Here is a 23,210-nt window from a genome sequence, read left to right as displayed (position 1 = left end):
GGTGTGGGTGGGGGGGGGTAACTTTAAAATCTTTCCCCTGCACGGGAGACCCGACCTTTTCTTGTCGGGTCTCCGTTGTCGTTGGGGCTGCAACGTGGAGCGGCCTCCAACAGGAACGACCTGGGGCTCCAGTTGCGGAGCTGTGGTCCTACTCACCGTCGCGGAGCTGGCCGAGTCCGGAGCGGGTGAAGCTGTGGTGGAGCGCTGCTGCGACCCGACCCCCGGAGATTCGGAGGCTACAACCGCGGGTCTGGCGGACGGCAACACCGGAAACCCGCGGGTCCATGGTGGGAGACCGCTTTTTGGGGCTTCCGCAGCGGTGACTTCTCCCGCCCGAGTTGCGTGGTTGAAGAGCACCTGGAGTGGGGCCTTACATCACCGCCCTGCGCGGGAATGGCCGCGGGACTTTGCAAGCGCCCGCCGGGGCTCTAATACCAAGAGCCGGTGCGCGACGTTGCATCACCCGGCGTGGCTTTAAATGGCCGGGGAACAATCACTATCGCCCGCCGGGGGCTTTGACTTTGACTCTGACATCGGTGGGGGGGGGGGGGGAGGGCAGTGGAGAGATAAGTTTTTTTTGCCTTCCATCACAGCGATGTGATGGATGTATGTGTAAATTGTGTTGTGTCTCAGGTCTTTTTCGTTTTGTAATGTATGGCTGCAGAAACGACATTTCGTTTGGACCTCAACGGGGTCCAAATGACAAATAAATTGTACTGTATTGTAGACAGGTACATGGATAGGACAGGTTTGGATGGATATGGGCCATGTGCAGCAGATGGGACTAGTGTAGCTGGGACATGTTGGCCGGCGTGGGCCTGTTTCCACACTGTCTGGCTCTATGACTCTAATACAATGTTCAACATTTTCCCAAAACCCCACAATGCATTCACCTTCAGCAAAGGCATGGCAGAGCCAACCGACCAGCTTGAGCAATTCCAACTTTTATAATTGATTTGTTTCACTATAGTTAAAACATTACCCATAAAATCAAAAGCAGCATTTGCTTTTATTTGAAGAGAGTAAGGTACATGTCTCACAAATACTTAATTGTTATCATGAATTATTTTAAAAGACAATTACCATGTGTGTTAAAAAGAGATTTATTTGGTATTTCAGTGACTCTAAGTTAATTGGCGCTGAGGTTTGTCTAGCAAGAAATCTTCATGTATCTTCAGGATCTGTGAAGAACATTTCTGGGTTATTTGTTGTTTTTATGCTAGAAACCATTTAATTAAATAAAGGCTAAAAAAAATAAGGGTTATTCCAGGGATTGGGGGGGAAGAGGAGATTGTCAAACATCTTTCTCAAAGTGAATGCAATATTTAGAACATAATTTATTTGACACCTTTTTTGTGATTATTAGCAACGAGATGTTGTTCAATTGTTTTAAACATATTTGTGCCTTTTATTTAATGGCCACTTTTTAAAGCAATGTGTTGCATCTCAAGATGCCTGACAATGATTTGAAAAAAACTTTCCATATCTTTATAACAAATTGTCTGGTAATCTGGGGATGCATTTCATTATAGTTTTATCAATAAACCCAACCTTCCTTCCAGTAAAACAACTTGTTCAAACTACTCTCTAAATGATCAATGATATTGATAACACAAAAAAGAAAAGTAGGCTCTGATTTTGGCCCCTGTTTATAAACATGGTCTGAGTAGAGCAGCTTTGAGTATAAAATTATAAAGTCATCCACTGACAAAGTGGATTGAGTCAGATTTGAGTCAAGAGTCCAGAGTGTTTAATTGTTATGTGAACCCGAACAGAACAATGACATTCTTGCTTATGGCACATTAACACAATAGCACAACAAATAAATATATGAGAAACAATAAATTACCAGTTATAATAGGAAACTAGGGCACAATAGTGCAAGCCCAAGTAGGCAGTGCATCCAAAAAAAACTCCATAGTCCTTTGTTGCTGAAGTAAGGTTATGCAGTGTGATTCAAGGGGTTGATGGTTGAAGGGAAGAAGCTATTAGTGAACCTGGAGGTCACCAGACTCCTGTACCTTCTTCTCAAAGGTAGCAATGATATGAGATCGTGGCCAGGGTGATGTGGGTCTTTGCTGTTGTTTGCTGCCTTCCTGAGGCATTATTTTCTGTAGATCCCTTCGATGATGGGTAGGTCAATATGCCTGAGGAACTGGACAATGTCCACCATTTTCTGCATCTGCTTTGCTCTTGGACATTCGATTTACTGAAATAGGTTGTGACAAAACTAGTCAGTATGCTCTATGTAGAAGTTTGATAGAGTATTCAGCAACATGCTGAATCTCTTCATATTTCCAAGGAAGGTGAGACATTGAGCTTTCTTTGTGATTACATCAATGTGCTGTGCCTAGGACAGATCTTTAGAGATGTACATGCTCAAGAACCTTAAGCTGCTGACTCTCTCCACCGCCATCCCACCGTGAAGACAGGTTCATAGCCCCTCAGCTTTTCTTTCCTGAAGTTAACAATCCTTGGTCTTGCTAAAGTTTGCAAGCTGGTGGTTCTAGCGTCATTCAATCAGATTATCGATCTCGCTCCTGTACCCTGCCTCGACATTACCCATTGTTTGTACAACAATGGGTGGGGTATCATTGCCGAATGTAAAGGCAGCGTTGGAGCTGTGTCTGGCTATACGGTCATAGGTGATGAGAGAGGAAAGATGGGAATGGAGCACACAGCCTTGAGGTGCCCCTCCACTGATGGTCAGTGAGGAGGAAGTGTTACCAATTTGTACTATCTGCTTGAGGTATGCCTGCTGTAATTTTGAAACAGACCACGAGTGAGGTGTCGGTTCCAGCTGAAATCAGACAGATTCCTCATTGAGATCTGCAAATCAGGGCCCTACATCTCATTTGGAAAGCAAATATTATTTTGGTCGTTCCTGACATGGCGCCTGGAGGTAATATCACACATTTGCACAGGATCCAAGAATCCACTTCAATATCAATCCTTGAAAGCTGGCAGGACCAGAACAAAACCTAGAACTTCTATAGCTTCACTATAGCTTCACAACATCCTTCATTGTATTTCCTGCTTCACTCTAACAATTCACAACCCAAGCAAAGACAGTTGTGGCATGGCCAATGACTACAATCATCCCAAATCTCTGAAATGATCCAAAAACCAAAATCAGGCATGGATTAAATTAAGCAACATTTGCAAATTTATTTTGCGTGTAGCTATGTTACCTAGAAATTTATCCCTAGTAAGGAATGGTAATAATTTGACACTTCCAAAATTCAGTTCCGTTGAAATCAATGGGACCAATTTATTTAAGCTGAATAACCGGAGGGTCTGTTTCCACATGGCATCTCTAAGACTAAGACCAAGCACATGCAACATTTCTCACTGGGGTTTAATTTCTAGACACATTTTTTACATGAAAGAAAATATAAATTAACATTCACTTGAATTACTCAGATTCTCCAAAATCACAGTTTTGCTTGCTCATTGGTAATTTTCATGTAATTATTTACTAAATAATCCCAATGGTAACATAACAAACCCATGCTTGAAGAAGGGTCGCGACCAGAAACATTGCCTATCTATCTTCTCCAGAGATGCTGCCTGACCCATTGCATTGCCTGGTCCTCTGAAAGTAAGCATGCAGGTACAGCAGGCAGTGAAGAAAGCTAATGGCATGTTGGCCTTCATTGCGAGAGGATTTGAGTTTAGGTCCTACTGCAGTTGTACTGGGCACTTGGAGTATTATGTGCAGTTTTGGTCTCCTAATTTGAGGAAATTATTATTATTGAGGGAGCGCAGCGTAGGTTCACCAGGTTAATTCCCAGGATGGGGGGACTGACATATGATGAAAGAATGGGTCGACTGGCCTTGTATTCACTGGAATTTAGAAGGATGAGAGGGTATCTTATAGAAACATATAAAATTCTTAAAGGATTGGCAAAATGGTCCCGAAGTCGTGGGAGTCGAGAACCAGGGGCCACAGTTTAAGAAAAGGTAGCCCATTTAGGACTGAGATGAGGAAAAACTTTTTCACTCAGAGAGTTGTGAATCTGTGGAATTCTCTGCCACAGAAGATAGCGGAGGCCAATTCACTGGATGTTTTCACGAAAGGGCTAAAGGAATCAAGGAATATGGGGGAAAAAGCAGGAACGGGGTACTGATTTTAGATGATCAGCCATGATCATATTGAATGGCGGAGCTGGTTCGAAGGGTCATTTTCTATTTTCTATGTTTCCATGTTTCTATTACTCCAGCATTTTGTGTCTATTATGGTAAACCTATGTAGATGATTGACTTAATATGGCACAGAAAGCTACATGGGTCACCATGGTGAGGACTTTTCATTTTGAAATACATACACCACAACATCTTTTGTAATTTAGATTTCATCAGTGACAGACATCCAAAATCAATCATATATTACAGTTGGACACAAAGAACTGCAGATGCTGGTTTACAAAAAAAAAAGACAAAGTGCTGGTGTGACTCAGCAGTCAGGCAGCGTCACTGAGGAGCATAGATAGATGGTGTTTTGTGTCAGATCCCTTCTTAAGACTCCATATATCACAGTTGTCCTTGATAAAAATGTCAACCTATAATCATCATTTATTGTGTACGTGGATGCCAATGATCATTGTTTTCTGAAACAAAGATCTGTTGTAATGTTAGAGACTTATTTGCAATATTTGCTTGCCTTCAGTAAAATAGAATGTTTCCTTCTCATTAACTTGATTTATATTAGTTGGAGATTAGTTGGACACAAAATGCTAGAGTAACTCAGCAGGACAGGCAGCGTCTCTGGAGAGGAAGAATCGGTGACGTTTTAGTTCGAGACCCTTCTTTTATGAGTTGGGTTGTATTATACATCAGCGAAGTTGTTGTTTATTCCAAAAGACTACGGCCATGAAGTCTATGGGTTGTACAGCACAGATTAGTCCATGTCGACCTTTACACCCATTCACACTGATCCCATTCTCATCTAATATGATGTGCACATTATCATGTGATACGCAGCAAGATCACACCTTGTATTAAATTCTTACATTTTATTTGTTTATTATTGGTTTTCTTTATTGCATGCACTAACACCTGTGAAGTGCTACTCTAAATCAAGAGGAGGAATCATGAGGAACAATTCCTTTCGCCAGAAGGTGATGAATCTGTAGAATTCATTGCCACGGATGGCGGTGGAGGCCAAGTCATTGGATATTTTTAAAGCGGAAATTGATAGATTATTGATTTGTAAGGGTGTCAAAAGTTCCGGGGAGAAGGCAGGAGAATGCTAAAGAGAGGTATATTTAAGAGGGAGTTAGATGTGGCCCTTGTGGCTAAGGGGATCAGGGGGTATGGAGAGAAGGCACTTACGGGATACTGAGTTGGATGATCAGCCATGATCATATTGAATGGCGGTGCAGGCTCGAAGGGCCGAATGGCCTACTCCTGCACCTAATTTCTATGTTTCTATGTTTCTAATGGTGTTGAGAGGGGAAAATTAGATCAGCCATAATCAAATGGCAGAACAGACTTGATGGGCTGAATGGTCTAATTCTGCTCCTATGTCTTATAGTCCAAGTAACAAGGATGTGTGGGTGAGAGTACCCTACTCTGAAATGTTTTGATTGCAGGCTTCAATAATTATAATCATTTCCAGTGGAAATCCACAAGAATGTATGCTTTTCTTAAATGGGTGAACACAAAATCAATGCTACAATCATTCCTCTATTTAATTCATTATAAAACACTTTGTATAAACTATTCTTCAAGGCTGCATTAGGTACTTATCTCTTGATGCTCCAGATAAAATTCAAGCGAATCGAATAATGTTTGGTCACAATTTTTTACTTCTCTCCGCACACTCCCCACCCAACCCCCCCCCCCCCCCCCCCCCCCCCCAACCCTCTCTCCTGACCCCTCCCTCCCACCCCCTCCCGCACTTACATAAATGTTTAATTTTGCAGCAAAATTACTCAAATTGTCTCAAATGGTTTTGTTCTAATAAGACAATTTTATCTTAAGTGGATTAATCATTACTAATACCTTATTGCTAAACTTTAACTAGTATAAGACACTGCAAATACATTTCAGAAAATTTCCATTCATTTCTCATGCTATTAAGAGTACCACCAGTGAAGTGGCAATTAACCAACTATCATCCTTTGACACGTCACGATTTATAATGCTTTTCTACAAGTGGCAGATGAGTTGAACAGGTATTTTGGATCTGTCTTCACTAAGGAGGACACAAACAATCTTCCTGATATAGTAGTGGCCAAAGGATCTGGGGTGACGGAGGAACTGAAGGAAATCCACATTAGGCAGGGAATGGTGTTGGATAGACTGATGGGACTGAAGGCTGATAAATCCCCAGGGCCTAATGGTCTGCATCACAGGGTACTTAATGAAGTGGCTCTAGAAATCGTGGATGCATTGGTGATAATTTTCCAATGTTCTATAGACTCATGATCAGTTCCTGTGGAGTGGAGGGTAGCTAATGTTATCCCACTTTTTAAGAAAGGCAGGAGAGAAAACAGGGAATTATAGACCAGTTAGCCTGACATCGGTGGTGGGGAAGATGCTGGAGTCAATTATAAAATATGAGATAGCAGAACATTTGGATAGCAGTAACAGGATCGGTCCGAGTCAGCATGGATTTACAAAGGGGAAATCATGCTTGACTAATCTTCTGGAATTTTTTGAAGATGTAACTTGAAAAATGGGCAAGGGAGAGCCAGTGGATGTAGTGTACCTGGACTTTCAGAAAGCATTTGATAAGGTCCCACATAGGAGATTAGTGGGCAAAATTAGGGCACATGGTATTGGGGGTAGAGTGCTGACATGGATAGGGAAGTGGTTGGCAGACAGGAAACAAAGAGTAGGGATTAACAGGTCCCTTTCAGAATGGCAGGCAGTGCCTACTGGGGTACCGCAAGGCTCGGTGCTGGGACCGCAGCTATTTACAATATACATCAATGATTTGGATGAAGGGATTCAAAGCAACATTAGCAAATTTGCAGAGGACACAAAGCTGGGTGGCAGTGTGAACTGTGAGGAGGATGCTATGAGAATGCAGGGTGACCTGGACAGGTTGGGGGAGTGGGCAGATGCATGGCAGATTAAGTTTATTGCGGATAAATGTGAGGTTATCTACTTTGGTAGCAAAAACAGGAAGGCAGATTACAGTCTAAATGGCGTCAAGTTGGGAATAGGGGAAGTACAACAGGATCTGGGGGTCCTTGTACATCAGTCTATGAAAGTAAGCATGCAGGTACAGCAGGCAGTGAAGAAAGCAAATGGCATGTTGGCATTTATAACAAGATTAATCAAATATAGGAGCAACGAGGTCCTTCTGCAGTTGTACAGAGCTCTAGTGAGACCACACCTGGAGTATTGTGTACAGTTTTGGTCCCCTAATTTGAGGAAGGACATTCCTGCTATTGAGGAAGTGCAGCGTACGTTTACAAGGTTAATTCCCGGGATGGCGGGACTGTCATATGCTGAGAGAATGGAGCAGCTAGGCTTGTACACTCTGGAGTTTAGAAGGATGAGATGGAACAGGTGACATTTTGGATCGAGACCCTTCTTCAGACTTAAGAAGGCTCGCTAGCCGAAACGTTACCCATTCCTTCTCTCTAGAGATGCTGCCTGTCCCACTGAATTATTCCAGCATTTTGTGTCTGTCTTTGGTTTAAACCAGCATCTGCAATTCCTTCCCACACATCTATTAGGTCTATTTTTTGGACAAGTTTCTGTACAGTGCAACTACAGTAAATTGTTTGATAATGCTGCTGCAACAATCAATACTGGTGGCCAGCTCCAATCAGGCGGCTGCTGGAATGTGTCCACAAAGATCATTGTGTTAAATTACTTACAATTTTCCACTGTATTTCAGTACACATGACACTAAACCAATACCAATGTTTTATAAACTAACATGGCGATATTAACCTTACTGCAGCATGTGAAATCAATTATTCATGACTGGAAAAATGTTACTTCAGAGTAGTTTCAAAATTTTAAAGACATTCCTATCAGCAGGTATTCCAGCCTTCCATGAGAGATTCTCTCACAAATGCATTTGGCCTGGATTCTCATGTTAGGTTACTTTGAAAATAATACATGGTGACCGTTATTTTTAACATCAAAATAGAAAAGGGTAGATTTGCTGCACAATTATCATGTTCACAACTTCTAGGAACAGAATGAGGCCATCAAGTCTATGCCGCCATTCAATCATGGCTGATCTATCTTTCCCCCTCAACCCCATTCTCCTACTTGCTCTCCATAACTCCTGACACCCGTACTAATCAAGAATCTGTCAATCTCCACCTTAAAAATATCCATTGACTTGGCCTCCACAGCTGTCTGTGGCAATGAATTCCAGAGATTCACCACCCTATGACTAACAATTTTAGATTTGTCTATGAAGATGGGGCAATAACCTATTGCCATTCAACAGATTTCCATTGCAGCCAAACTCCATTTTATTCAATAGACAATAGGTGCAGGAGTAGGCCATCCGGCCCTTCAAGCCAGCACCGCCAATCACTGTGATCATGGCTGGTCATCCACAATCAGTACCCAATTCCTACCTTCTCCCCATATCCCCTGACTCCACTGTCTTTAAGAGCTCTTAAGGGTGATCTGATAACCACATTTAGCTTGGCCTCCTGCAGAGTCCTCAGGATCAAGTATTTGTATGTTAAATGTGTTAGAATATTCCTTCCACTTGGTGGCAAATGCAGAGAACATTTTAGATAATAGTTTGTTGAGCTTGGAGTGAGAATTGCAAAAAGGGGATTTAAATGAAGTAATGAAACCCTGGGTGGGGATTCATTGCAGATGGGGGGACAAGATTTGGAGCTTCGGGGATAAAATGGAGTGGATCGGGAAGGGACCACATGAAGATAAAATAATCCCATCAGACAGACATTTTAATGGGAAGGCGGGGAGCCTAAGGACAGTGGAGAGAGGATATGATGTCCAAAAGAAAAAAGTTCCAGGAGCCCCATTTTCAGGATGAAGATCTAGTCTCCAGAAAGCCTCAGCATTTTAACTAATGCCGAGCAGATCTCATTTACATATTAGAATTTTGTGGAAGTAATATCAAAATTATATGACAATCGATACAGCTATCTATAGTTTAATCTCTGGCCTTTGTGTTCCAACCATCTGCCTATCATAAACCTCCCTCCTGTGTCCACCTATTACTGCTATGCTTTGTCCCATGTCTCGTTTCTGTCGGCTTTCTCCTACCTCCCCCTGCAATCAGTCTGAAGAAGGGTCCCGACCCAAACTATCACCTCTCCACGTTCTCCAGAGATGCTGCCTGACCCACTGAGTTACTCTACCACTTGGTGTCCTTTTGCACATACCAGCATCTGCAGTTCCTTGTTTCTACTTCTCTCCAGCAACCTCTATTCAAGAGTCAAGAGTCAATTTAATTGTCATTTGGACCCCTTGAGGTCCAAACGAAATGCCGTTTCTGCAGCCATACATTACAAACAAATAGACCCCAGACACAACATAATTTACATTTTACATAAACATCCATCACATTGCTGTGATGTAAGGCCAAAAAAAACTTATCTCTCCACCTTATCTCACCAGCAGATCATGTGTAGAGAAGTGCTGGCTATAGTTTCGGCTCGTAATCTGCTTGAACTTGAAAGCCAAGCACAAAAGTCAACATTGCATATTGATAAATGATCAATGTAAAACTAGATCACAAGGTCATAATTGATAGGACAGGTTATAGCCATTCGGCCCATCAAGTCTACTCCGCCATTCAATCATGGCTGATCTATCTCTCCCTCCTAACACCATTCTCACGCCTTCTCCCCGTAACCCTTGACACCTGATCCACAGATAAAATAGTGCATTAACAAATCGTTAAAGCAGAAAGATTGGAAAAGTGCTTTAATTTCATTCTCCTTTAGTGCCATGATACACATTGGAAAGTAACAAGAGAGGAAGATATTGCAATATCATTTAGCAGTCATACGTGGAACTTTCATAATTTACAAGCGTTTATGGAGACTGCAGTCTGATAAATATGATGCAGCCAAAACCCTATGAGCCTTGGCAAGCCAGTGTAAGTGCTGAGAGTTATACACTTAGAATTCATTACTGATCTTATAAACATTTCCATGCAATTAACAAGAACTCGTGCTTCTGTGTTAATGAGTCTAAAACTGAGCACCTGCTTTCCATCAGTGCTCTGCTTACAGGATTACTCCATAGTTCCAAGAGGAACGTTGGGATTCCCAGAAAGATTTTGGTAAACAATTGCATTATGTATAAATTACATTTATGTATAATTGAGTAATCTATACAGAGCATGTCTAAAGTTCTTGGACATTCTAATGAAACTAAAAGCGGGAGGTTTTGGCAGCAAAAACAAAGTTGTGGACAGAACTCTGTGGGTCAGGCTGTGTCCGTGGAGGAAGATTGGCAGTCGACGTTTTGGGTCGAGACCCTTCATTTTGCCTTGGTACAAGGTATGCTTTATTCATGTATATTTAAAAAAATGATTGATTAGTGCTATTTTTGACTGAAAAAGGATGTCGGGCAATGTGCCAACAGTCTCCCAAGACATGAAACATAAAGCCACACTTGCTAGAAACCAGAAATGTGCCACAACATTGACCAAGTTCGGCAGCCCATGGGGAGAGAGAAATAAAGTGAACATTTCAAATACATAACCATCAGCAGAACTGGAGAAGTGAGTCGCTTCTGATGAAAGATAGACACAAAATGCTGGAGTAACTCAGCGGGTCAGGCAGCATCTCTGGAGAATATGGATAGGTGACATTTTGGGTCGGGACCCTTCTTCAGACTGCTTGGGAGGGGGAGGGGGGGGAAGTCGGGGCGGGGGGAAGTCGGGCGGGTACTGGAACAGGAAAAGACCAGGAGAAATCAGAGCCTGCAACAGATGGTGGTTCAGGCAGGGTGGTTCCCTGATAGGTCATTTTTAGTGGAGGAAGGGAGGCAATGGGGGAAAAGCAAGGGGAGGGGAGGGGGAGAGGATTGTAGTTGAAGTTACCTAAAATTGGAGGATTCAACGTTCATTGTGAGAGGATTTGAGTATAGGAGCAAGGAGGTCCTACTGCAGTTGCACAGGGCCCTGGTGTGACCGCACCTGGAGTATTGTGTAAAAAGAACCGCAGATGCTGGTTTAAATTGAAGGTAGTTACAAAATGCTGGAGTAACTCAACGGGACAAGCAGCATCTCTGGAGAGAAGGAATGGGTGACATTTCAGATCCGAAAGGTCATCCATTCCTTCTCTCCAGAGATGTTGCCTGTCCCGCTCAGTAACTCCAGCATTTTGCGTCTACCCAAAGTATTGTGTGCAGTTTTGGTCTCCTAATTTGAGGAAGGACATTCTTGCTATTGAGGGAGTGCAGCATAGGTTCACCAGGTTAATTCCCAGGATAGCGGGACTGTCATATGCTGAGAGAATGGATCGACTGGGCCTTAAGGGATTTGACAGGGTAGATGCGGGAAAAATGTTCCCAATGTTGGGGGAGTCCAGAACCAGGGGTCATAGTTTAAGAAATAAGAGGTAGGCCTTTTAGGACTGAGATGAGGAAAAACCTTTTTCACCCAGAGTTGTGATTCTATAGAATTCTCTGCCACATAAGGCAGTGCAGGCCAATTCACTGGGTGTTTTCAAGGGAGAGTTAAGGGCCTGTCCCACTGTATGAGGAAATTCAAGAGCTCTCCCAAGTTTAAAAAAAAAATCAAACTCGTGGTAAGCACGTAGAATGAACGTAGTGGGTACGTCGGAGCTCGGGACGTCTCTTAGCGGCTCGTAACGGTAATGGCAGGCACTTGGGAAACGCGGTAAACTCGTGAAGACTCGTGAAGATTTTTCAACATGTTGAAAAAATGTCCACGAAACCCTGAGTACCTGCGAGCGGCCATTACCGTAATTCTCCGAGTTCGAATCAGGGAAACTCTTGAATTAGCTCGTACAGTGGGACAGACCTTTTAGATATAGCTCTTGGGGCTAACGGAATCAAGGGATATGGGGGGAAAAGCAGGAACGGGGGGGTATTGATTTTAGACCCAAAATGCTGGAGAAACTCTGCGGGTGAGGCAGCATCTATGGAGAGAAGGAATGGGTGACGTTTCGGGTCGAGACCCTTCTTCAGACTGATTTTAGATTATCAACCATGATCATATTGAATGGCGGTGCTGGCTCGAAGGGCCGAATGGCCAACTCCTGCACCTATTTTTCATGTTTCTATGTTTGTTGACCTCTTTTAACACCAGACCTTCATGTGTGCTTTGGTTGGATCCTGGGTATGTCACTCAATCACAAGAGTAAACCCCTGTGAGTTAGTTGATCGTGAAGTGTGGAGTGAGTTGGGTTAAAGATCTTATTGAAACATACAATTCTTCAGCGATTGGACAGCCTAGCTGCAGGAAAAATGTTCCCGATGTTGGGGGAGTCCAGAACAAGGGGTCACAGTATCCAAAGCAGGAACGGTGTACTGATTCTTCATGAGCAGCCATGATCATATTGAATGGCTTACTCCTGCACCTATTTTCTATGTTTCCATGTTTCTATGTAAACAATGGTTGTAAGCTATCAGGGAACCCTCTGCCTGAGGTAAACTTTTGTCTTTCCTTGCTTCTATTCCCTCTCCCCTTGCATAACAGAATCGTCCTTGCAGATTTTAACCACATAACATTTGAAATGCCATGCATGGCCTGCTGGAAAATGAGACTGGTATAAATAGGTATTGGTACTTAAAGGTAAACATACATCAGTGGATCAAAAGGGTCATTTGAGTCCATTTTGCCACCACCAAAATACACTTCCAAAGAACTCAAAAGAAACTCCACTAAGCCCTCTGCCTGAATCACATTGCCTTCCTGACTGTTCGGACCCAGGATAGACACAAAATGCAGGAGTAACTCAGCGGATCAGGCAGCATGTCTGGAGAAAAGGAATAGATAATGTTTCAGGTCAAGAACCTTTTTCAGTCTGAAAACCGTAATATCACCTACTCCTTTTGTCCAGAGATCCTGCCTGTCCCGCTGAGTTATTCCAGCATTTTGTGTCTATCTTCGGTGTAAACCAGCATCTGCATTCCTTCCTACACATGTTCAGACCCAGCACTTTGTGCCACCCACTCAATGTATTCTGAAGCCAAATTCCTAATGAGAATTGTCAATGACAATACTAACAAACAGATCTCTAGTTTTTTTTTTTAAATCGCCCTCAAATAAAAACATTCTGGGCAACATCCGTTAATGGTGCATCTGCCTTAAAATGGCATCCCTGAAATATCAGTGTATGCATATTTTTTTGTGCACCCAGTTGCTTCTGTCACAAGGAGTCTACATTGATTATTGCTTACCGCCTTTGTGACCCTCGGACTATCCTTGATCGTTTTTGCTGGCACCTTGCACTAAATGTTATTCCTTTATCTTGCATCTATACACTGTAAATAGCATGATTGTAATCATGTATTTATTGCCTTTCTGCAGACTGGATAGCACGCAACAAAAGCTTTTCACTGAAACTGAAACTGCTTAACAGGCCTGCTGAGCTTCCAAGGCTGCCTGGTTCACGCCTCCGTGGGCAGCAATGATTCACCCTATACCCCACGAGGATACAAATTAAACCATTTTCTCCCAATCCTCCACTTGAAGATCAGCAGATCAGCAGAAACCCCAGAGAAATAAGTTTTGTGGCCATTTTTAGCCATTTTTCTGAGGTTTCATGTATCTCCATTATCATGTAATTCCACTTGATTGTGGATGATCAGCCATGATCACAATGAATGGCGGTGCTGGCTTGAAGGGCCAAATGGCCTACTCATGCACCTATTGCCTAATATCTAATGTCTGATCGTAGTCTCTCAGTCGTCAGTGCATCCACTTTAACCCAATTCACTCCACACTTCACGATCAACTAACTCACAGGGGTTTACTCTTGTGACTGGGTGACATACCCAGGATCCAACCAAAGCACACATGAAAGGGTAGTGATAAAAGAGGTGAACAAACATAGAAATATAGAAAGTAGATGCAGGAGTAGGCCATTTGGCCCTTCGAGCCTGTATCGCCATTCAATATGATCATGGCTGATCATCTAAAATCAGTCTGAAGAAGTCTGAAGAAGGGTCTCGACCCAAAACGTCACCCATTCCTTCTCTCCATAGATGCTGCCTCATCCGCTGAGTTTCTCCAGCACTTTGTATCTATCTAAAATCACTACCCTGTCCCTGCTTTTTCCCCATATTCCTTGATTCCGTTAGCCCCAAGAGATATTTAACTCTCTTGAAAACATCCAGTGAATTGGCCTCCACTGCCTTCTGTGGCAGAAAATTCTACAGAATCACAACTCTCTGGGTGAAAATGTTTTTTCCTCATCTCAGTCCTAAATGGCCTACCTCTTATTCTTAAACTGTGATACCTGGTTCTGGGCTCCCCCAACATTGGGAACATTTTTCGTGCACTCTAGCCTGTCAAATCCATTAAGAATGGTATATGTTTCCATAAGATCCCCTTTCATCCTTCTAAATTCCCGTAAATACAAGCCCAGTCAATCCATTCTTTCATCATATGTCAGTCCCGCCATCCTGGAAATTAACCTGGTGAACCTACGCTGCACCCTCAATAGCAAGAATGTCCTTCCTCAAATTAGGCAACCAAAACTGCACACAATAAATGCAAGAGCTACAAAGTAAGAATGCTATAAATTATTATAAAGATTGCACGTTTCACTTGCTGTTGAAATCAAATCGATTTGACTGGTGGGTCACTGATGTATAATTATGGCACAGAGTAGCTCAGAGCACTGAATCTCCCAGTCGCCAAAGGTCAAGTATAATGAAAGCCCACTTGTCTGCAGCGCTCCTTTCTCTATGTACTTATGGACCCCACACGTTCTTTGAATCAATTTAAATATAATATACGAGTTTCACCAACAAACCAGGAGACCTCAAGATGGAGGAAGTGACTTTTAGTTCATTCCTCCACTTCATTGCATCTTGAGGTCCATTATGTCCATATTTGGCCCTTTAAATGTTTCATCTCCACATACCTGTCTTTTATATGCTGTTATAGTACCTGCCTCAACTACTTCCTCTGGCTGATCATTCTATATTCCCACCACCCTCCGAGTGAAAATGTTGCCTCCCAGGTTTGTATTAAACCATCCCTCCTACCATAAACCTATGTCCTCTGGTTCTTGATTCCCCTAACCTATGCATAAGTGTGCATTCACCCTTTCAATACCCTTCATGATATTAATTACTTCTGTAAGATCACCACTTAACCACCCACGCTCAAAACCACCTGCCCACCCTCTGCCTATCGCTCAACACTTCACATAAATAACTTCCAATTCAGAAGAAAACATGACAATAAAATAAATCTGCAGCTGCAGAAAATCTGAAATAAAAATAGTAAATGCTGAAACCATTTAGCATGCCAGCTAGCATCTGTAGAATGAGAAACGGTTAACATTTTGGTCCCTGGAACCTTCATTCACCAATACATTGACAAAGGTTTCTGCTAAAGGGCCTCAGACCTGAAATGTTAATGGTTTATTTTTCGACAGAGGCTGACTGACCTGCTGAGTGATTTCAGTACAGGAAGTCGGGACCCTTCTTCAGGCTCGACCCGAAACGTCACTCATTTCTTCTCTCCAGAGATGCTACCTGTGCCGCTGAGTTACTCCAGCATTTTGTCTATCTCAATTTAAACCAACTCCTTTAAACCAACTTCATCCAGTCACCTGATCACATAGGCATTTCCAAAATTATTTTAGTAGTTTAGTTGGGAAATACATCTCAGAAATTAGCCCTTCGGCCCATCGAGTCCGCACTGACCAGCGATCCCCATACACCAGTACTATCCTACACACAAGGGAGCCCAATTCACCTACAAGCCTGTACGTCTTTGGAGTGTGGGAAGAAACTGGAGCACCTGGGGAAAATTATTTGTTATTCTCAGGTTTGTAAAATACAAATATATTTTGAGAATCACTTTGATTTTAGTAGACATGTTATGTAAATGTGCTTGATGGAATGATCATTTAGAGAGAAACATTATTAGAAAAACTGAGCCCTCCTCAGCAAATTCTAAGTAATATAAAAATCTGAAAATAAAATTTGGTTTAAATAAAGCAGCAACTTGATACTTCTTTGCACTAAAAAGGCAGAAAGACAGGAATACCAAGAGAGGAATTTGCATGTTTACTTATGCAGCTGCGATATTTAGTATCAAAGTGAAAAACGTTAATTTCTAGGAACCGATTACAAAATAATCAATTCAAAGTTAGCAGAATCCATTTAGAAATGTCCAAGCTAATGCAGTAAAAACTCAAGCATCGCCAGTACTGCAAGACCCAGCCATTCTCACTCTCTCTGATGCCAGATTCCACAACTCAACCAGTAGATTGAAATGCAGAATTATAGAACCACAAACAAACTTCAGAAACTACCACCTGTATTTCATTATCTCCACCTTCTCCACCTTCTTCCCCTTCTCTCCCCCCCCCCCCCCCCCTTTCTGTTTTTAATTTAAGGTTCCTACATCTGGGCATAGGCATAGCGGTAGAGTTGGTGCCTTACTGCGCCAGAGACCCGGGTTCGATCCTGACTACGGATGCTGTCTGTATGGAGTTTGTATGTTCTTCTTGTGATTCATGGGTTTTCTCCAGTGCTCCAGTTTCCTCCCACATATTCCACAGATGGGCGGGTTTGCAGGTTAATCTGCTTCTTTAAATTATCCCTAGTGTGTACGGTAGAACTAGTGTATGGGTGATCACTGATTTGCACAGCCTCGGTGTGCTGAAGGGCCTGATTCCGCACTGCATTTCTAAACTAAACTGCAGTTTCTTGCCTTTCAAAAACTCATTAGCCAGTTTCAAACATAATTTCATTTCTATAAATCCATGCTCACACTGCACAATAGTATTATTTTCCTAAGTGCTCCATCTCCATGGCACTTGGTTGCCAGAGTGCTTGGTTGTGGCCAAGAATGGTCTCTGAACTCAACGATATTGCGATTCATAGTCTGCCTCAAAGCTTCTGACCTCCTGGCAGATATCTTCCATCTTTCTCTGATCATCACAGCCTCTATTTTTGCAGCAACAGTTGGCCCCAGTAGATGGGAGGACGTGTCGTTTACAATATGCACAATGTGCATACATTCCTTTGAGGGTGGGCTACCAAAGTCGCAATTCTGCAGCCAAGTGTCAGAAGCTACAAAATCTTGCAACTAGTGCATGCTTTCATTGACACAGAGAAGTGTTCTATGGGGAAACATGGCAATGTTAAACTGGGAACCTCAAGTAAAGATTGGAATTCATATGGCACATAAAACAATGTTAGGATAATGCACAACCCTATTTTAACATCATTAAATTAGGAAAGCAATTCATGGGACAATTTCTAAACCTGTAAATTACAAGATAAATAAATGGTCATTTTTTAAATTAAGTTTATATTTTAGACAATTTAAAGACAAAAAAAAATGATATACGTTTTTGGTAGTTATTCCTGTACTTTGTCTTTTTTTGTAACCCGAAGATTCTGCCTGACCCGCTGAGTTACTGCAGTACTTGGGGGATTTAAATAAATACATTGGACCATTGGCCTAATTCCAAAATTATTGACAATGTAAGCAGAGGTATAGCAGTCCTCAAAGCCCATTAAATTTGTGTTTACTTATTTCGAATGAATGTTTGCACAAAGTCAGAGAATCCCTGAAGTCATTAAGAGCTGGACAAAGCAGTCCAGATTTTACAATAGGGAGAATAGCAATGTTTTCAATGCATAGCTCTGGAAAATTGGAACTAAATCACCAACCCGTGTAAAGTTTAAAATAGGTGGTAGAATCAGAGACACCCAACTTCAGTAAAATATTTCAATGAGCAATGTCCCTCCTGGGAGTAGATTAGCTGTTCCTGTCAACCCTGCCTCTGAACAATGAGCGTGGTTGGATTTAAGGCAGGCTGGGTTCAGATTTAAGATGCTTTGAATTTTAAACATTTCAGATGACTTCAACCCACTAGTTTGATGGATTTTAAATTACCCCTGCAAGCCTCATTGAGGATTTTATGATCTGTCGAAGAGATACACACTTGGATTTATACATCATAGATGGCACGTGAATGGCGCTCTACTGAGAAAGATCGCTATATAGTCAGAGCTGCCTTTCAAAAGACCCCTGTGCCCAGCTGTAGGCATAATAATGACAATTTAATTTTATTTTTGCAAAGTCTAGCTCAACAGAACTGAGAGCAGAGAAGAATTTTGAATCGCAGTACAGCAAGAATACACTCGTCAAAATAAATTGCAACAAGTGTTAGGTTACGGAATGAAGTTATTTATTATTAGAATATTAATGATTAGCTCCACCACAGAAGGAATTGTGTTTTTTTTAAAGCAACATAAGGCCATTCATCTCCTCATTTAATGGACACTAACAGTATATTGATTCATTTATAGGTTCCACATTGAGTAGGATTAAGAGAATTGTCAAAATATTTTAAAACATCACCAGTTGAAAAGCAATCCAAAGCTGAAATAAATATGTTTATAGAGCTGTATCATTTGTTTAAATTCTATTGTGAAAAGAGGAGACATTCATCATTTTGTTGATCATATTTTATATCTTGTGAAGCAATTCTATCAGCAGGTCATGGAACAACGTCAGGTTTCAAGGAATTCCTGAAAACTCCCAAAACACTTGGAAAATATCGCACTTGTCTGTATTGAGACAGTTAGTCCAAATATGGCCTTGCTTAATGTTTGCATAAAAAGTGTAAAGCCAAGTTGTAATAGGTTGAAACACACGAGGCTGCAGATGCTGTAATCTGGAGCAAAAATAAACCCCCTACGAGTGTAACTCAGCAGGACAAGCAGCATCCATGGAGGCAGAAGGATGGTCGGCCTGTCGGGCCATGACTATGAATCAGGATTAAGAACTTAGAGGGAAGATAACCAGTATAAGGAGGTGAGAGGGAGGGAGGGAGGCAGGTAGGTGACAGATGGATCCAGATGAAGGGTGCAGTATGAGCAGGTGGAAATGTGTGCAGAGAGGAGGGGGGTGACCCAGGTAAGGTGTGTGAGCAGGTAGAATCAGATATGGCAATATGGCAAGTGTAAATGTTTAGCTAATGAGGGCATGGGCAAGAGTATAAAAAAGTATAAAATATGAACTTAGGGAGAGAGTTTAGGTAGACCAGTAGAGTGGGAAAGGAACAGAGGACGTATGGGTACCTGAACTTTCATCTCCATGATCTACCTTCCTTATCCCTCCCATTTCAGATTCAACCTGCTCATCCTCCCTCCCTCATCTGGTTCCAATTAGCAGCTTCTGGCCTCCATCTCCAGCTACACTCTTCCCCTCTCCCACCTGGAACCGTCTGCCCATCTTTTCCATCAGATTTCACCCATCACCCACCATGTTCTGGTCTTAATATTTCCTTCATCTCACCTGGTTCCACTCATCAGCGACCACTCCCCTCACTTTCTATACACTGGTCATCTTCCCTCTACACACAGGCCTGGTGCAGGGTTCTTAAACTGAAACAGCAATCACATCTTTGTTGCCACAGATGCTACCCCCACTTGATTAGTTCTTGGTGTTTTTTAACCAATTGTAATTAGGATTGTATACTGCTGATTAGAATCCAGATGCAAGGTAACTCCCTGCACATCTCTTCTTTAAAAAAAAATTGATATCATAATTATTCCCAAGTTATTTTTCCAAGTTGCACGTTTTATTTTAGTGGTTTTATTTTTAAATTGTTTAGCATTTCTTCGTTAAAAAATATACAATTTTCTGAATGTCAGAGACATTTAGAAACTGCCGAATTCAGTGACATCTTTGGCAGAAGCAAAAGCTCTGTCAGGCTGTCTTTTGACAAGGTCTGTCAGGAGGAATTGGGTGCAAAACCTGAGCCTTACTGCGCCTGAGGCTTCATCATCCAACTCGACGGCACGGACAATTAACAAAGCAGGCCTTCTGCCAAGTAAATTATAGCATGCAGGGAACACAAACAGAGGGCACAGTGCAGTAGTATTGTAAGTCTAGTCTCTTATCTGGTCTTCAGCCGGTAGAGAGGAAGAATGCAGAGAGAGTGGATGAAAGAATAAAGGAGGACCATGAAAGAGTGGAAAGCAGAAGTTACTAAAGTGATCGTGGTACAAGATAAAGAGGATAATAGAAACATAGAACATAGGTGCAGGAGTAGGCCATTTGGCCATTCAGCCCTTCGAGCCAGTACCACCATTCAATATGATCATGGTTAATCATCCAAAATCAATACTCCGCTCCTGTTTTCCCCCCATACCCATTGATTCAGTTAGCCCCAAGAGGTATATCTAACTCTCTCTTGAAAACATCCAGTGAATTGGCCTCCACTGCCTTCTGTGGCAGAGAATTCCACAAATTTGCAACACTCTGGGTGAAAATGTTTTTCCTCATCTCATTCCTAAATGGCCTACCCCTTATTCTTACACTGTGACCCCTGGTTCTGGACTCCCCCACCATTGAGAACATTTTTCCTGCATCTAGCCTGTCCAATCCCTTAAGAATGTTATATGGTTCCTTAAGATCCCATCTCATCCTTTCAAATTCCAGTGAATACAAACGCAGTCGACCCATTCTTTCATCATATGTCAGTCCCGCCATCCCAGGCATTAACCTGGTGAATCTACGATGCACTCCCTCAATAGCAAGAATTGAGTTTGTGTAATGCTTTGTTTAAGAAAGAACTGCTGGTGTACATCAAAGAGAAAGCACAAAATGCTGGAGTAACTCAGTGGGGCCAGGCAGCATCTCTGGAGAATAGGATCAGGTAACATTTATCACCAAAACACCACTTATTCCTTTTCTCCAGTGATGCTGCCTGAACTGCTGAGTTACTCCAGCATTATGTTTATCTTTAATGTTTAGTATAGTTTATTGTCACGTGTACAGAGGTGCAGTGAAAAGCTTCTGATGCATGCTAACCAATCAGTGGAAAGATTACACACGATTATAATTGAGCCAACCACAGTGTACAGAAGACATGCTAAATAAATTTAAAAAGCTGGGCCGAGGATTTGCAAATGTCATCAATACAGCACCCTATGCAAAATTTAGAGCACCAATTATGATCCAGCTGTATTAAATTCTGTCATCCAGCTTTAATAATAAAAGAGGTTATTAACTATACCATGACTGCCAGTGACCCTCGAGAATTAATGTATTAAGGCTATGCAGACATTTTTAATGATGTTCTCAAAATGTTTGAAGAAAGGAAGTTTCACAATTTAATGACCATTTGCCCATACCATCCTTTACCAGTTTCTCTTTTCAAACTGAGGAAAATGAAAATGCATAACTTTCTCAGGAGGCAATGGAATTCAGTGCTTGTAGTTTAAACTGTGCAGAAATATAATCTGAAAGAATACAATTCCACTAATTTGCAATATTACACAAATTTTCCATGAAATATCTGCACATCGTCCTACTCCCTCACCAGTAATAATGAACCACAAACAATTAAAATGGTTACTTGCACCCAGTGCTCTTTTGTGGGCACAAAGTGTGACAGTGCCAATACATGTTTCGTTCTTTGCTGTAGGTGTCCAAGGCAGATTATCACCCAAGTAGCTACTTACGCCATTTAGGGCTTGTTGGCTCATTAAATTATTATTTTTTACACGATAATTGGGGAGTGCATTCCACCTTGCTTCCCGAAGTCAATAACTAGTTCCTTTATCTTGCTGACGTGGAGGGAGATGTTAGCCCCACATAGGGATAATATTAAGGGGCTTAAAATGCATCCTTGCAGAGTACTAGTATCTCCCTTTCTTTTCATTACTTTTTGGAGAATTCCAAAGAATCATGTTGTTTAAAGAGAAAAAAAATAATGCCTTATCTCCTGATATAGCAATGCGTAGTTCTGGATTCTCACACAAGAAGAAACACCTCTCCATGTCGTAGATGTATCAGGATCGTAGATGTGTTTTATATAGTCATTTCTTGTTCGCATTTTCAGGAAATACTAGACTAGCCTGCCTAATCTTTCTTCAGAAGGCAACCAGGTATTAGCCCAGTAAATCTTACCTGAAGTGTTATAAATGCAATAACATCCCTTTGTATATAAAAGGATGAATAAGTAAAACAGTATTTTAGATGTGGTCTCACCAGGGCTCGACATATATAACTTGAGCATAATCTTCTTACTTTTGCATTAATTTCCCTTCAAAATATACAATAAATTCCCAACCTGTGGTGAGAATTTTGGGAAGGATGTTTATTGCCTATCCTTGCTGGTGGATAATATATTGAAGGCAGCACTCAGCACACTTGCCTTCAGAGGCTGAGGCATTGAGTAGACTATTGGGATGTCATGTCGCAGCTATTTGAAACATTGGTCAGGTAGCAGGAGTACAGATGCTCCCTGACTTGCACCAGAGTTACATCCCACAGACCATGCACAAGACAGATGTTTTGTAAGTGGCAACGGAAGGACTTCAGCGCATGCGTGAATTTACTATCTGTACCGTGTATTGCCAGTGGGAGGCAGTGTGGGGAGCTCTGGCACAGAGACCACATGGGAGCATCTGTCAGAGGCAAACAAATCAGCCAGAACTTTATTTAATAGTGGAGTTGGTTCAAGATGCTGCAAGTCTTATAGCATTAGGATTATGAATAAGATGCTAACCGCTAACTTAGTTGATTTGTGCATACATTGGCTACCCACCTGTGAAATATTGTAAATGCAAAACAATGTATTTTGCTCATGATTCTCACTCTAACTTCTCCCCCTCACTAATTGACCAGATAACAATGTTACATCTCCTCAAGTCCACAGTGGGCTTGTTGGAATGCAAGTGGCCAAAGATGGATCAAAGCGGGAGTGAACTGGACTATTAAAGTGACAGGCAACTCAGGCAATATCTAGCTTCCTTCATTGACAAATATCAATTCCAAGAGAGGCAGGTTGAAAACCCATTCACATCACCATATTCTATACTAGCATTGAATATAGGTCACAAAAAAAGGACCCTCACCAAAACATCACCTATCGATGTTCTCCAGGGATGCTGCCGAATCTGAGTTTGTCCAGCATTTTCTATCTTCCCCTGGCTTTGAATAACTTGTGGATCAAGATTTATAGGAACTGCTTATAGGTATTTCTGAGAATCAAATATTAAAATAAAGTTAAATTGCAAAAAAATGTAAAACACTGTATAGACTTATTAAAAATCAATTG

Source organism: Leucoraja erinacea, chromosome 11, assembly GCF_028641065.1.
Source record: "Leucoraja erinacea ecotype New England chromosome 11, Leri_hhj_1, whole genome shotgun sequence".
NCBI classification, from domain to species: domain Eukaryota; kingdom Metazoa; phylum Chordata; class Chondrichthyes; order Rajiformes; family Rajidae; genus Leucoraja; species Leucoraja erinaceus.
The sequence above is the reverse complement of the archived record's forward strand: the minus strand, read 5'-3'. Positions refer to the sequence as shown.